We start from the raw sequence: 15,683 nt of genomic DNA on the forward strand, positions 1-15,683 counted from the left end.
GTATAATTCACCTCTGTTTCCTCCAGTATTTCTTGCAGGATTTCAAATACCCTTGTGGAAAAGCAAAAGAGAACAAATTCACAAGGTGGACTAACAGCCTGGTATCAACACTAAAATTAGCTGTATGATTTAAAATAGGTTAAAATATTTACCTTGCAGTGTCCTTTTGGTCAACATTTTTCAAAACATTGATGAAGGTTTCCAGGCAACAACTTGCATGGTCATAATCGTTCTGTTCTACAGATTTCATTATAAAATATTATGCATGTGAAAATAGAACCCAGATATGCCTTACAGTATCAGTCAATGTTTGGACATACCTAAACTAGCAGGCATCTTTACGCAATTGAAAGATTCAATTTTTGTGCAACAACCAGGAGAATAAGAGTTAGTTTCTTCTGAATCTTCACTTGTTTTCACAGTGTCATGAGAAATGAGAGACAAGATGAGCCACCACAGAGCCCAGCACTTCATTCTGTAAAACAAAGAGAGTGCATTCAAGTAAAAATAGCAGCTTGTACTTTTAGAGTGACTGACTGGTAGAAAAAGTACAACAATAGAGCAACATGGAGCCGAATTAAATCCATCAAATGCAAGTGTTGATGCATATTAGCTGTTTTGGAAATGGATCCTTGGTTAAAGCATTTTAATTTAATTTAATCCAATATTCTAAAAAGTGGCTGCAATCTAAAAAGTTCTGATTTTCTCGAAAATTAGAGACCTAAAAGTATTGTATGCTTAATAAGTTCATTTGGAACATGATTGGAAAATAAAAAAATAAAATACACACAAATTTTCTGTTTGACAAAAGGTAGGAAGAGGTAGAACTGTCCTCACAGGTATCATGCATCAGTTTTAACATTCAGCATTTTTTATAACTTGACAAAATAGTTTTATTAGGAAGTTAGAAGTGGCATTAAATATTTTTTTTCACACACTCTCAAATACACACAGCAAAAACAGTGTAAACATATATACAGTATATCAGATTCAGACACATTATCTTTGAATACGTCAGGGCCTCATTTTCCAAATACCGTAATAGTGAAATATTTTTAAAGGGAAAGAATCTCTCTGTGTTGTTCTCCAGTCTCTTGTTTACGAAGCCGGGCCAGCAGGATGGAAATGAGGCAGAGTTGACTGGATTAATTCTTCCAGCTGAATGCGCTCCCAACGCAGGGGATACAAATTCTGCGGGGATAAGTCATTTGGCACGACACCTGTGGTATCCTAGCACACCAGGTCTTGGTGATATCACAGTAAATTGGGCAAAAGTCTGGGCTATTTCTGCCCTGGTATGGACTGGCGACCTGTCCAGTTTATACCCCGCCTCTCACCCATTGACAGCTGGCAACCCTCATGAACCCAGCAGGGATAAAGTGTGTTAGAAAATTAATGATGGATCGTCTGGGCTATTTCTTTTTCCTTGCTATAAAGATCTTTGCCAACTGGTGCCAGAAAATGCTATTATTGGGCTATCTTCGCCTGAAAATAAATGCTTACAATCCTTTACGGCGCAGTCATGATGAAGTGGTTGAATGCGCTCAGCTAACAATACAGCGATCTGATTGGCTGAGCAGCAAAAATCGAATCACGTGACCTCTTGGACCGGAGCGCAACAGTTTAGATTTTTTATCGGCTTTAACTTATTAATGTGCAAGTGAAAACGTGGGAACATTGGTGTTTGGAGATCACTGCTATGTGTAGCAACTTATCCAAGTGGAAGAAAGTTTCCCCCTGACAGTTCATACGAAAAGTCATCCTACAGATTCTGGCCCACGGCCTATCTTGCTAACAGCATTAGAAAGTTATGAGTAACCTTATTCTTCACTAGACATGTTCCTCTGAAACTTTATACTCTTCTGCTGTGTATTCATCCTTTGCAGTTATGCAGATACAAGGTGAAGAGTGAGATGGGGAGGGATTAAATGTTTAGCTATTCTCTGAAACACAATGTAATGTGTATTCCATTTTAGGGAAGAAAGAAGACATCTGTTGGGATACATGACACACACACATACAGACCCATAAGAGAGAAAGACCTCAAAACATGGAGTCAGATTTATGAGGGTTAGGACTTGTACTATAGCTGTTAAACGTGTCGAACATGTGAATAAAGTCCTCCTGGCATCATATGGAGACCGCTTCTTCTCACCTTGTCTTTGCATCCTGAGTCTTCTTTTTAAAGAGTTAAATTCTCTCCTACACCAGACGTTCTCAGCACAACACATTTGGGCCTACCAGGTCTTACCGGCTTCCTCCCCCGCCATCGGAGCCAGCTCATCACCAGGTAGTGGTCGGTGGAGGGTTCCGCCCCTCTCTTCACCCGAGAGTCCAAGACATGCGGCCGCAGGTCAGATGAAACAACAACAAAGTTCATCATTGAACTACGGCCTAGGGTGTCCTGGTGCCAAGAGCACATGGTGTTCGTTATGAACAATCCATGATGAGCACAGAAGTCCAACAACAGAACACCACTCGTGTTCAGATCAGTTGGACCATTTCTCCCAACCACGCCCCTCCAGTTCTCACTGTCATTGCCTACATGAGCGTTGAAGTCCCTCGGAAGAACGAGGGGGTCCCCAGGAGGGGCACTCTCCAGTAACCCCTCTAAGGACTCCAAAAAGGGTGGGTAATCTGAACCGGTGTTTGCCGCATAAGCACAAACAACAGTCAGAACTCTTCCCCATACATGTATGCGGAGGGAGGCTACCCTCTCGTTCACCGGGGTAAACCCCAACGTACAGGCACAAAGATGAGGGGCAACAAGTATACCCACTCCTGCTCGGTGCCTCTTACCAGGGAAAACTCCAGAGTGGAAGAATGCCCACCCCTCTCAAGTAGACTGGTTCCTGAGCCAGAGCCATGCATCAAGGTAAGTCTGACTATCTCTAGTAGGAAACCTCTCAACCTTGCACACTAGCTCAGGCTCCTTCCCCACCAGATAGGTGACATTCCACATCCCAAGAGCCAGCTTCTGCAGCCGAGGATCGGAACGCCAAGTTCCCCGCCCTTATACAAATCAGATGTATCCCTGTTTATTATTATTCTACCGGTTCATATGTCTGATGGTGGTCATGTCAAATGTGACAGCTGAGCAGAGCTTCTCCAGCCCTTTTTGTCATGATCTCAGCACTGATGCTCGTCTGATTACTCACTCTACACACCTACTCAACTCCGCCCCATTTCTCATTACCTCTCACCCAATCCACCTGCACCTGCCAGTATATAACCAGCCTTCGGACCAGACATCAGTGTCAGATTAGTTCAAGCCATCCGGTGAACCTTATTGCAGCGTTCTGTATCTTAACTTATGATTACTTGTTTCCTGACCTGTTCTGCCTCTTGACCTTAGCCTGCCTGATCCCTGCCTGATCTGACTGTCTGTTTGATCTACCTGACCTCTGCCTGATCCGACCGCCTGCCTGACCCCTGCCTGCTCGGACTGCCTGTGTACTGGACTGGACCTGCTACCTGACATCTGAGCCTGGCTGACCCCGTTTTGATCGTAAGCATGCCTGTGTACGGAACCCAGAACTGTGCTCCTACTCTCATCCTGGATTTTCCTCTGGCGCTTCATCAAGGCACGAAAAGGCAAATTTATTTGTATAGCACATTTCAGCACAGAAACAACGCAAAGTGCTTTAAATTATTAAAATACAGGGGAAAAAACTGAAAAAAGCAAGTAGGAATAAAATGTAGAAACAAAATACAACATGGAAAAATAGAGACTAAAAGCAAACATTAAAAATAGTTGGACAACAAAGTTGAACTAATGATGTTTCAGTAAAATAGTTTAACTAGAACAATCGAAGGCAATCCTAAACAAATGTTTTTCATTTAAATTTAAAAGAACTCACGCTTTCAGAATCAGAATCAGAATCAGAATCAGTGCTTTCCGCACTTTTAAATTTTTCTGGAAGTTTTTTCCAGATAAACGGAGCATAGTAACTAAATGCTGCTTCTCCGTGTTTGGTTCTGGTTCTAGGTATGCAGAGTAGGCTGGAGCCAGACAACCTGAGTGGTCTAAAGGGTTGATACACTGATAACAAGTCTGTGATGTATTTAGGTGCTAAGCCATTCAGGGATTTATAGACTAACAGAAGTATTTTAAAGTATATTCTCTGAGATACAGGGAGCCAGTGTAAGGACTTTAGAACTGGGGTGATGTGCTCTACTTTCTTAGTCTTAGTGAGGACACGGGCAGCAGCGTTCTGGATCAGCTGCAGCTGTCTGATCCACTTTTTAGGCAGACCTGTGAAAACACCGTTGCAGTAATCAATTCTACCAAAGATAAACGCATGGATTTGTTTTTCCAGATCCTCCTGAGACATTAGTCCTTTAATCCTGGAAATGTTCTTCATGTGATAGAAGACATCTGATCACCTGGCCCTGACCTCGGACCTCGTCCCCGACATCCGCTTCTGGTTTGCCCTCCTGGTCATCCTGCATGTGATAGTCTCCACGGTTCTGACCTTCTGCCTGTTCCCCAATACCGTTCACCTGCAAGAGCTCCATACTGGGACTTCCTGAGTAGCGATAGCAACGTTAACACGACAGCCAGCTCGAACCTACACTCGTGGTTTCCTCCGGACTGAGCACAGAGAAAAGTTTAGTGACCATTACGTTTGTGACTAGTCCTCACTGCAAGATAAACGTGGTCACTAACCAGCTGTCTCTGCTTCCAGAGGTTCCTGCCATAGATGCTGACGCAGCCTGCCGCAGCTTAGTTTGTAATAAACTGTTTCAAATTATACACACTTTGTCTGGTTTAAATTCTGGGTCCGTATATTGTGTTCTTGACACTTTGACGGAAACCTTCGTCCAGTTGTTTAAGGACGATAATAATGACAAAAATTATTCGAAAGAATAATAATATAAATAGGTCTGTCCGTGGTTTACCCTGCCTCTTCCCCATTGACGGCTGGAGATAGGCCCCAGCTTCACCGTGACCCTGCATGGATCAGTGGGTAGAGAAAATGGATGGATTACAGAGCTTGTATTGGAACAATAAGGGAGGGCGTTATGGATACCTGTCGGACCCACTACTCTAAAATGACCACACATCCCAGATTACCACATACACCAGCGCACGGTCAGACCTGCGCAGCACCCTCCCCTCCTACTTTACAGCCTCCAGGCTGTTGTTAGGAGTGGTTGATATTCGGCTTTATTTATTTACAAGCATGCTAAAATATTTAAGATCAGATTTGGTATTTTTCGCCTTGGTTTAAGTGCATGAAGATTAATATCCACTCCCACGGTCCCGCAGACACTGCATCTAGCAGCTGTCCTTCATCCCACTAAAGTTATTCTACTGTTATTCTGACAGGTCAAATCGGTTCACATGCAGAAATACTGTGTCATTATTTATTTTTTATTATACAAATGCCTCCTTTCTGGCTACAAGGCTCTCAGGCATTGTCGGGGTGCAATACCCAATTTCAGTTTTAGAAAATTGCTTTGCGGGTATTACATCTTTACATTTGCATATCCCCTCCCATGAGTTTGCACAGTTTTGTCATGGGCATGTGATCTGCATATTAATGTAGGCACTTATGCAAAAAAAAAAATTGTTCTCATTGTTCTGCTCATTTTAGAGATGCCAGTTGCTTTGCTCCTGGTTTGATCAGAATCAGAATCAGAATCAAGTTTAATCGCCAAGTAGGTTTGCACTTACAAGGAATTTGACTTGGTGTTGATGGTGCAGACAAAAAATAAGAATACAGTAAAATAAGAAGTAAAAGGATATATACACGGAAGCTGTATACACTTGGGGGGGTTGTGGCCGAGTGTTTAGAGCAGTGTGCTTGCACTCAGAGAAGGTTGCAAGTACCCGGTTCGATCCCCAGTGCTGGCATTCTGGGTCCCTGAGCAAGACCCTTAACCCCAAATTGCTCCCCGGGCGCCGCACAGTGGCAGCCCACTGCTCCCCAAGGGGATGGGTTAAATGCAGAGAACACATTTCGTTGCTTTGTACTTGTGCAATGACAATAGAGTTGAATTCTATTCTATTCTAATATTTTACAGCTGTTGCCACTAACTTGTACAAAGCACTCTAGACATAGTATAATAAGAAAGGAATACAATAGCTGGAGTTATCTGTGATTTAAAAGTGACCTTTCCTTACCTACAATTGGAATTATTTTCTATAATTCAGACTATAACTGAATTATAGAATTATTTCTATAACTCAACACCTATTAGCAGCAATTAATTTTTTCCATCATGCATACAACCTGAATTTGATGTATTTTAAATTAAACAGATACATTAGCATAAACCAACAAACTACAACATCCATTTTATATAAGCTAAATATAATTAAATTTGTATACATACATTTATATGTAAAGGCTCACTCATATTGTTTCTTTATTGAAAATAAAAGATTCACATCAATCCTTCAATGTGCTTGCAAGGAAAACCAACACTAGTTTAATATGTACTTTTGGTTTATGTATTTTGTTTAAATTTTCCTACATTTTATTACAACAATTTTTTACTTGCTCTTATTCTCTTTTGATTTTCCAATGTTTTAATCATGTAAAGCACTTTTTAATTCTCCTTGTAGTGAATTGTGCTATACAAATAAATTTGTCTTGCCCAGATGGTCGCACACTATCCAGCAGAAGGAAAACGCAAGGTGTGCATTTCCAGTATTTTGATTGGACAATCTGATCTTGGGGCCACAGGATTTGTTATTCAAACAACGTTGGTGGGCTGGCCCTAATATCAAGACGCCTCTAGAGGATTTAGCCAACTGAGCTTGATAGTATTCTGGCAAACTTAGACATATAGACACAAATGTTACTAACAGAATTTAATTGGTAAGGGAATCTGTCTTTTTTACAATACTGCAAGTCCCACGTTTAAATTATCTCACGTAAAGATAACCTGAAAAGCTCACAATGCTCGTAAATCCAACTCCTGACACACGTCGTGGGCATGTCTGGGTGAAATGGATTTATACCTGAATGTGGGGGCAGTGACGTACAAGTGTACCAAACTGTACAATTTTAACCATTAAACCGCACTACCTATGTCCCAACCTATAGAGGTCAGCACAAAGACAGTTTTAAGCCAGATATTGAAGAATTAAATAATTTTTGTGTCATGGTGTATTGGTGTGGAGAGCCTCACTCTCCAGCCTGTTAACTAACAAACTTCCTTCTGCTACAGCCGAATATTTCAAACTTTGACTCATCAGTCCAGACCACCTGCTGCCATTTTTCTGCACCCCAGTGTGAATGGAAACATTAAAGCTTGGGGTCCTAAAATCCCCCCAAAACATGTGAGCAGCCGCACTCAGGGAGAAGATGGTTTCACTCTCCAGGAAAGGCGGACTTGTGTCAGAAAAGGTTAAAAGATTCTTAAAGGTATATAGCCATGTTATATGCCTATACCACAGAGACCAAAATCCATTTGATTATGATAAAATGAATGTCTGTCTTAATAGCGTTTTGATAGTCCTTTTTGAGCCAAAATAAAAAACCCAGCAAGCGTTCAGACTGTGGACACTGAAAAAAATATCAGATTCGTATCCAAATTAGTGCCACGTATGAAAGTTGCACAAATCAAATTTTTGGGGGGGGGTGAAAATATTGGAATTGGGCCGTTCACACTGCTGTGAAAAAGACAAATATATGTTGCATATGAGTAAAAAGATCGGATTTGGGTCGCATTTCCCTGCAGTGTGGACGTTGCCTAAATGCTCGACAATATAAATTCTATTGACAACAGCGAGGGTTTATAAAACAAAAGATAAGCTCAAATTAAAATATACTCATAACAACTTGGCAGCATTAATCACTGATATGGGGATCATTTATTTAAAAATTTTGCTGAGGTAGCAACAAATATAAAATGTATTATTTTTTTTTATTATGGGATCTAATTTGACCAACGCTGAAATAAATCAAGTTAGAAGTCAATTACCTTAAAAACGTGTCTCTTTTATGATTTAGGAACATGGAAGATCAGGAATGGAAAATATGTTGGGACTATAAATTCTAAAATAGACAATTTTGTTAGATGACAAAATAACCAAATAAAGGACTGTATGCAGTTGTTGTTTAGTTCACATACAGTACATTGAAAAACAAACAAACAAACAAAAAACGGCCTATTTACTGCTACAAATTATCTATATTATTTAAATTTTAAATTACTTCAAACACTGCTGTTCCATGAAAGTTGCAATCTTTCAGGGATGGGTGAAGTCCCCAATGTTTCAGGATCCTAACAACACCCTCGGACAGGTGATATATTTTGTAAACATAACATGCATACAGTTGTTAAATGTTTAATATATGGTCTATGCTGCTTGTTAAATAAATTACAATTTTTGCTTTGGTCAGACCCATCAGTACAATCCACTAGAAGAGGTTTGAATATTAAGAAAGTCATATCCTACCTTTGTTTGAGCATCAGATCAATGGTTTTATATGATGTGAAGCTACAGCTGATAAACACAGCTGATGTGACAGCAGGACAAAAAAGCCTGTTAAAAACAATATGTAAATCAGATTACACAGAAGAAAAGAGGAAGTATCGAGAGAGATAGACATCAGACAGATAACTACATTTATCTCATCAGCTTTTTTTTTTCCAATAAAATGAGATGCAAGTAGTTTGCATTATCATTGGCCTTATGCCACGATCCTGACAGTAAAGAAGATATTGTTTGTCCCTATGTTTTGCACAATTATTTCCCCTCTAATTTATGAGAAACTTTGTATTGGTCTATTGTACAAAAAGTTAAAGTGTATGTGCTTGTAATGTGCAAAAGGTCTTAGGTTTGTGAATGTTTTTCAACTGTAACTTTGTGTCAACATTTGGCCCAGCGTTTTGTGACTCAGTCTCTTTGTATTGGTCTCTCTACACTGAATAATGTTATCATAAGACTTTCTGCAGTACCTGCACAGAAAGTCATGCCTTTGTTTTGAAGAAACCTGTCTGCTGTTAGAAGGCTTTCATTCTGGATACTCCCAGAACAGGACATTGCTTCATTACACTTCATTACACTTTAAGATATCCACAACTCAGAGATGTTCATGTGCTTTATGGATTTCAGGGGTTATATTTAAAACAAAATAGAAATATATTATTTCCAACAAATGTATGAACTGATTCTCCTTAGTTACAGTAAATGGCTTGTACCTGTATAGTGCTTTATTATGTCCAACAGCCTCAAAGTGCTTTACACTACATTCAGTCATTCACAGCCTGATGATGGTGAGCTATGTTTGTAGCCACTGCTGCTCTGGGGCAGACTGAAAGAAGCAAGGCTGCCAGTTCTAGGACAAACTCCCTAATAGTGCGCTACTCACACATGTGTATTTGGCACAGACTTACATCAAGCTCCAGCAGTTTAGATACACTTTTCTTTGGAGCTTATGTGATCAAACACACTGAAAATGAGTTACAGTTGACTGAACACTTGATTTGGTTTTTAGTTAGAACAAAGCCTGCCTGTCCCTGTCCTTCCTTCACAAAATATTTTATTTATTTTATTCAAATATTTATCCTGACAGCAATATTACCTCTGTGGCTGTTTTGTTTAAGGCTCCTCTGGGTGTCACCCCAGCAAACGTAGATAATGGTTTTGTGTGGCTCTAAAGCAATTCAACTTGACATGAAGCAATTCAACTGTACAAACCATTACTGCTGGTTTAGCAACGACAGAAAGAGTTAACAGTAGAAGTTTCTGAATGGAAGTGTTGGAATCATTTGCAGTACAACATCAAACAAATCTACCTGGTCTGTCATACATTTTATCCTGACAGAATTCATGAGTTAATAATCCAGTCCTAATAATCAAATCCACACCCACACATATTATAAGGAACAAACAAAATTAATTATACTAAATGCACTTAAATACTAAAATTTAAGTGTTTTAGACTATGGTGATGTTGTCTACATGCATGTTGCCTCTAGTACTCTCCACTTGTTAGATTCTGTGTACCATATAGCTCTGCGCTTCTTAACTAATTCTTATTCCCGTACTCATCATTGTACGCTGTATGAACTGGTAGGTTGGCCATCACTAAGTCTACGTAGACAACTTCATTAGTATATTTTGTTATACAAGGCCATGTTGGGTAAACTGCCGGCATATTTATGTAATCTCCTCAAGCTAAATTCCAGTCACTTTCATCTCCGTTCCACCAGGTGGCGCTCTTACCAGGTTCCAATGGTTTTTACTGAGCTGGGGAAGAAATCCTTCTCTTACTTTGCTCCATGGTCTTGGAATAATTTACAAAACTTGCTCCATTTAAATGATCTAATCCCATTGAATGAATTTAAAGCCATGTTAAAATGTCATGTAATTGAAAAATGTAACTGCCCTATGTGACCTGTCTTTTCCTCTATGTGAGATTTTATCTATGTTGTACTTCTGTTTGTATTTTAACTGGTGTCTCCCTCGAAAAAGAGATCTTAATCTCAAGGGACTTCCTGGTTAAATAAAGGTTAAATAAATAAAGAAAAAGAAAAATGTACTAAATGAATTCTATTTAGTCCCTAAGTTTGTGATAAATATCTTTAGATTAGTTTCTGGTGAGTAATTCTCCATTTTGTGTTAAAACACCCCCATCTAGTGGCTACAGGAGGTGTCATTGTTGACGTCAAGTCATTGTAGCCTCGGTTTGTGCACATAGAGGAGGGAGGGGAAATGTGTGAGCATTCTGTGTTTTATTATTTAGCTCATTATTCAGTTTAATATTAACAAACTGACCCAGGCCTTATTTTAGTAACACTGATCCAGTGTTTCGAGATTTGTTTATTAACAGCTTTTACAAGATGCTCATGGTGTATAGCAAGCATTTACAGTTATATTGAAAGTTGTATGTTATAAAACAAACTTATTGATATATAGTCTTACAGACACACCATAAAAGGAAGATGATTTTTGACTTTTTAACAGCAAAAGAAAAAAAAAATAAAAGAAAAAAAATAAGGAAAAAAAAAACAGCAAAACAAATGTAACACAAACGTTTCCCCTCCCACCCCCACCCTCCTTTCTGGTATGTGTCATGATTTGTCTTTGGATGAACCCGGACATAGCACGCACACAGAGCTGGTCTTAAGAAAATTTATTGTAAAAGTGAATGATGATGACATGATGAACCAGAGTCTGTAACCAGGTGGAGATGAAGGATGCAGGAGTTGACAGAACGGAGTAACATTCCATGAACCGGAGGTGCTGCGCTGCAGATGAGAACCAAAACGGAAACCAAGACGGGAGGACTGGAGCAGACAGGCATAGTGGAGGAGTTGCAGAGCAACGTAGCGGACCCACAGCACGGCAGAGACCCCCACCACGGCATAGACGAATATAGGCTGGTAAGAGTCCTTACAGGAGCTTCGCTTGGCCGGATGAATACTGGTAGCAGATCGGAGTCACCACAGGATTTAGCTTAGCAGGGAGAATACTGGTTGCAGGTCTGAGGCACAACAGGATTAGCTTGGCAGGGTGAATACTAGCAGGTCTGAGTCACAACAGGAAAGTTGCACCAACGAAACTGGAATAATCCAAGGAAAACTGAGGTAACAGAGAAGCAGAGGTGGCAGGATGCCAACAGCAAGCAGAGAACACACAGGTAGACAGGCAAGGAGTTGGAGTTGTACGATAACGGACGGCAGGGGAGTGAGAACAGAGAGAGGCTTAAATAGAGAGGCTGGCAGGTGAAATGACTCTGACTGATTAACTACCAACAGGTGTGACAGACTGGAAAGGGAGTGAAGTGAAGGCTTAGTGAGAAGGGGAGGAAGACACTGAAAATCAACAATAAACTAAAGCCAGAACCTAAAAATAGCAACATTTTAATAATCTGGGTTTTGTTTTGTTTTATTTATCTTTTGATCAGCTGTTCCTCTCTTCCACCTCAGGTTTTGTTTCTGTTCTGTCTTGTTTTGGATTCTTCAGCTTATGTACTGTTTTAGTTTATCCGGTCTTTGTATTAGTTCTGATCTCCCTTCTATGTGCTGTTTAGTCTTAGTTTTATTTTCTGTCTTAGGTTTGTTCTTGGTTATTTATGTTCTAGGGTTGGTTTAGTGTCTGTTCCTTTCCACGTGTTTTCTGTCAGCTTGTTTCCTCCTGCAGCCTCTTCCCTCCCTCTGATTACCTCCACCTGTTTCTGGTTAGTTGGCTCACTCTCTCTCCTTTGTTCTCCTGCCTTTTTAAGTCTGTCTCCTCTGCCACTCATCGTCCGCTCTGGTTGGGTCCGCTCCTCTTTCAGCCTCTGGCGAACCATCCAGCACTCCTTCCACCGGTTCCTCTGACCTCACGTTTGAGAAGATGGAGGAGGGGTTTAGGTCATTGGTGCCCCTGATCAAGAAGCTCAAAAGGGACCTGATACACCATTATTCTCCTGTTTTAGACGAAGGAATACAGAAGCTGGAGGAGGAGTATAGAACTGCATTAAAGGAGTTTTGCCATCAGTCAGCAGTTCTAAAAATCAGCCACCAGAGTGTCCTGTGAGGTGGCGGTCCAGGAGGACCCGCCTCCTCAAGTCTCTGAGTCCCGCGAGGGGGTCCAGCAGGACCCGCCTCTTCAAGTTTCTGAGTCCTGCGAGGGGGTCCAGGAGGACCTGCCTCCTGACAGCTGCAGCCGAACGTCTCCAGTGCCGGCTCAGTCTCCAGTGCCTGCTCCCCACAGCTTTAAAGCTCAGTTTCCAGTGCCTGCTCCCCACGGCTTTAAAGCTCAGTCTCCAGTGCCATCTCCCCGCAGCTTTAAAGCTCAGTCTCCAGTGCCAGCTCCTCGTAGCTTTAAAGCTCAGTCTCCAGTGCCTGCTCCACGCAGCTTTAAAGCAGTGTCTCCAGTGCCAGCTCCTCGCAGCTTTAAAGCACTGTCTCCAGTGTCCTGTAGCCAGGCACTCCCCGTAGCCCGTAACCCGACGCCGCCCGTAGCCAGTAGCCAGGCCCCATCCACAGCCTGTAGCCAGGCCCCCTCTCTAGTTGCCTGTAGACAGGCCCCTCCCTAGCCCGTGGTCCGATGCCTCCCCCGGCCTTTAGTCCGGCGCCTCCCTTAGTCAGTCCTCTGGTCCTTAGCTCGGCGCCATCCTCAGCTTTTAGTCCGGCGCCGTTCTTTGCTTTCTCCCCCTCCAGGTGTCGGATTCTAAGTGTGCTGGCCAACGCCATCCACCAAAAAGCCCTGCTCCGCCGCCGGCCGCCGAAAACCCTGCTCCGCTGCCGTGCACATCGGACTCTGCTCCGTCGGGGTCGTCCTCCAGGATGTCCGCCAGAGAACCTGATTCGTCGGGGTCGTCCTTCGTGTCGCCCGCCAGACTCTTGTTTTTTCTAAGATCAGTTCTTGGAACGTTGCGGTTTCTTGTTCGCCCTGTCTGGGTTGTTTTTGCTTTAAGTTTTCTTTTGATTGGATATTTTGGACTGTTTTTCACCCGTGCGCCCTGTTGGGTTTGTTTTTTGTTCTTGGTTTGTGTTTGGAGATTTGTTTGATTTTGACCCTCCGTCCTGAAACCCCCTCCACCCGGCCGGTCCAGTTTGTTTTCTTTCTTTTCATTGGGTCGTCTGGAATCCGCCCTTGAGGGAGGGGCTCTGTCATAATTTGGGTTTTGTTTTGGTTTATTTATTATTTGATCAGCTGTTCCTCTCTTTCACCTCAGGTTTAGTTTCTGTTCTGTCTTGTTTTGGATTCTTCAGCTTATGTACTGTTTTAGTTTATCCGGTCTTTGTATTAGTTCTGATCTCCCTTCTATGCACTGTTTAGTCTTAGTTTTATTTTCTGTCTTAGGTTTGTTCTTTGTTATTTATGTTCTAGGGTTGGTTTAGTGTCTGTTCCTTTCCACGTGTTTTCTGTCAGCTTGTTTCCTCCTGCAGCCTCTTCCCTCCCTCTGATTACCTCCACCTGTTTCTGGTTAGTTGGCTCACTCTCTCTCCTTTGTTCTCCTGCCTTTTTAAGTCTGTCTCCTCTGCCACTTCCCTGCCAGTTCATCGTCAATTCTTGTCTTGTTATAGAGTGTCTTTCCTTGTCAAGCATGTTTTCCTCTAACATTATATATATTTTCAAGTGTGCAGTAAGATACAAGCTCATTGATCCAGTGCCTTACTGATGGTGAATTTTTAACCAGGATACATTTCTTCACTGCAGTGCTCCAAAGTAAAATTAGGTATTTCTTGTAATAATTCACGTTACTAGAGCCCGTGTCCCCAAGAATCTATAGCTTTGGGTCTTGTTCAATTTGCATTCCTATTACCCTTGAAGTTATCGCAAAGACACATTTCCAAAATTATTTTATCATTGGGCAACTCCATGTGTATAAGATCCCCATCAGTCACTTTATATCTCTGACATCTAGAGGAAATTTTACTGTCTATTTTATGTAGCCTGAAACGAGTATAATATGCCCTATGAAATATGTTAAACTGAATTTGTCTGTGTTTTGTGGAGGTTAGCACAGTCTGTGCCTGTTCCAATAGATGATGCCACTCTGCCTCATCATAAACACACCCTAAGTCTGTTTCCCATTTCCCTTTTGTAACTGTTTTATCATAAATGGGTAACTTTCCATTGATGATACCATATATATAAGATCATATTCCTTTTGTTGATCTGCACAATGTATTACAGAGGTGGATTTCAAGAGAAGTTTCTTTTGGGATGTCTGGGAATGTTTCTTTTGATTTCTCTTTAACCCAGTCTCTGATTTGTAAAAATGTGAAGAAACTATCTTTGTTTCGGTTCATTTTTTCATTTAATTGACGAAAATTAGAAAATATATTGTTAATGTATAAATCAGCAACTGTTTGGATTCCTCTATCCCTCCACCCCCGCAACGCTGAGTCAGCAATGTGATGTGAGAGGCTGGGATTACCCCACAAAGGTGCTCTTAGGTAGGTTAAGTCCTCCCTTTGAATATGGAGCCTGTAGGGAGATGAGTTTGATCCTAGCGTTTTTCCTTTGCCATATAAGATAAGATAAGATAGGCTTTATTGATCTCCGTTGGAGAAATTCACACGTCACATCGGCTCAGTAATCAGTAATCATAGGAAGAAGGTGTCAAGTAGGACGAGGTGCATCCTATGTTTACAGTGTGTCCTCGTTATATCGTGGATTAAAAGAAGTAGGTAAGAAAAAGAAAAAAAAAATACACAAAAAGAAATAAGGCAGAGGATGTCTTATGGCCATTCACGGTGACTTATACGCGTGTGTATTGACATATATTCGGGTGTAGTAGCAGCAGAAGTCACTTCTTTCAAGATTATTGCACAGCGTATTAAATAGAATTGCACCTTAGTTATTGCATGTTGGTTTTTACAGTTACAGTTATAGTTACAGTTGTGGTTACAGTTATATTGCAGCATTGTATAATCTGATGGCAGCAGGAATGAATGACCTGCTGTAGTGCTCCTTTTTACAGGCAGGGTGTCTAAGCCTGTCACTCAAGGAGCTGCTCAGCTCCACTACAGTCTGGTGCAGGGGGTGGGAGGTGTGTTCCATGACAGATGTGAGTTTGGACAACACCCTCCTCTCAGCCACTTCCTCCACAGAGTCCAGGGTGCAGCCCAGGACAGAAGTGGCCTTCCTCACCAGCTTATTCAGCCTCTTTCTGTCCTGCTCTGCGCTGCCAGGAGCCCAGCACACGACAGGTTGATCACCATCTCATTGGTCTTACTGGTGTTTAAGCACAGATGGTTTTTCTCACACCAGTCCACAA

The 15,683-nt window shown here is 41.5% G+C and overlaps 1 long non-coding RNA gene across 1 annotated transcript; it reads right to left on the reverse strand.

The window, feature by feature from the left end:
- Nucleotides 1-11: 11 nt before the first annotated feature.
- Nucleotides 12-451, reverse strand: LOC118562952. The gene is made up of 3 exons (XR_004930912.1): nucleotides 321-451; nucleotides 153-237; nucleotides 12-51 (listed from the first exon to the last, which is right to left on the reverse strand). It is a non-coding gene; the product is annotated as an uncharacterized LOC118562952 (long non-coding RNA).
- Between the last annotated feature and the right edge of the window lie 15,232 nt (nucleotides 452-15,683).

This window comes from Fundulus heteroclitus, chromosome 4 (genome assembly GCF_011125445.2).
Source record: "Fundulus heteroclitus isolate FHET01 chromosome 4, MU-UCD_Fhet_4.1, whole genome shotgun sequence".
Classification (NCBI taxonomy): Eukaryota; Metazoa; Chordata; class Actinopteri; order Cyprinodontiformes; family Fundulidae; genus Fundulus; species Fundulus heteroclitus.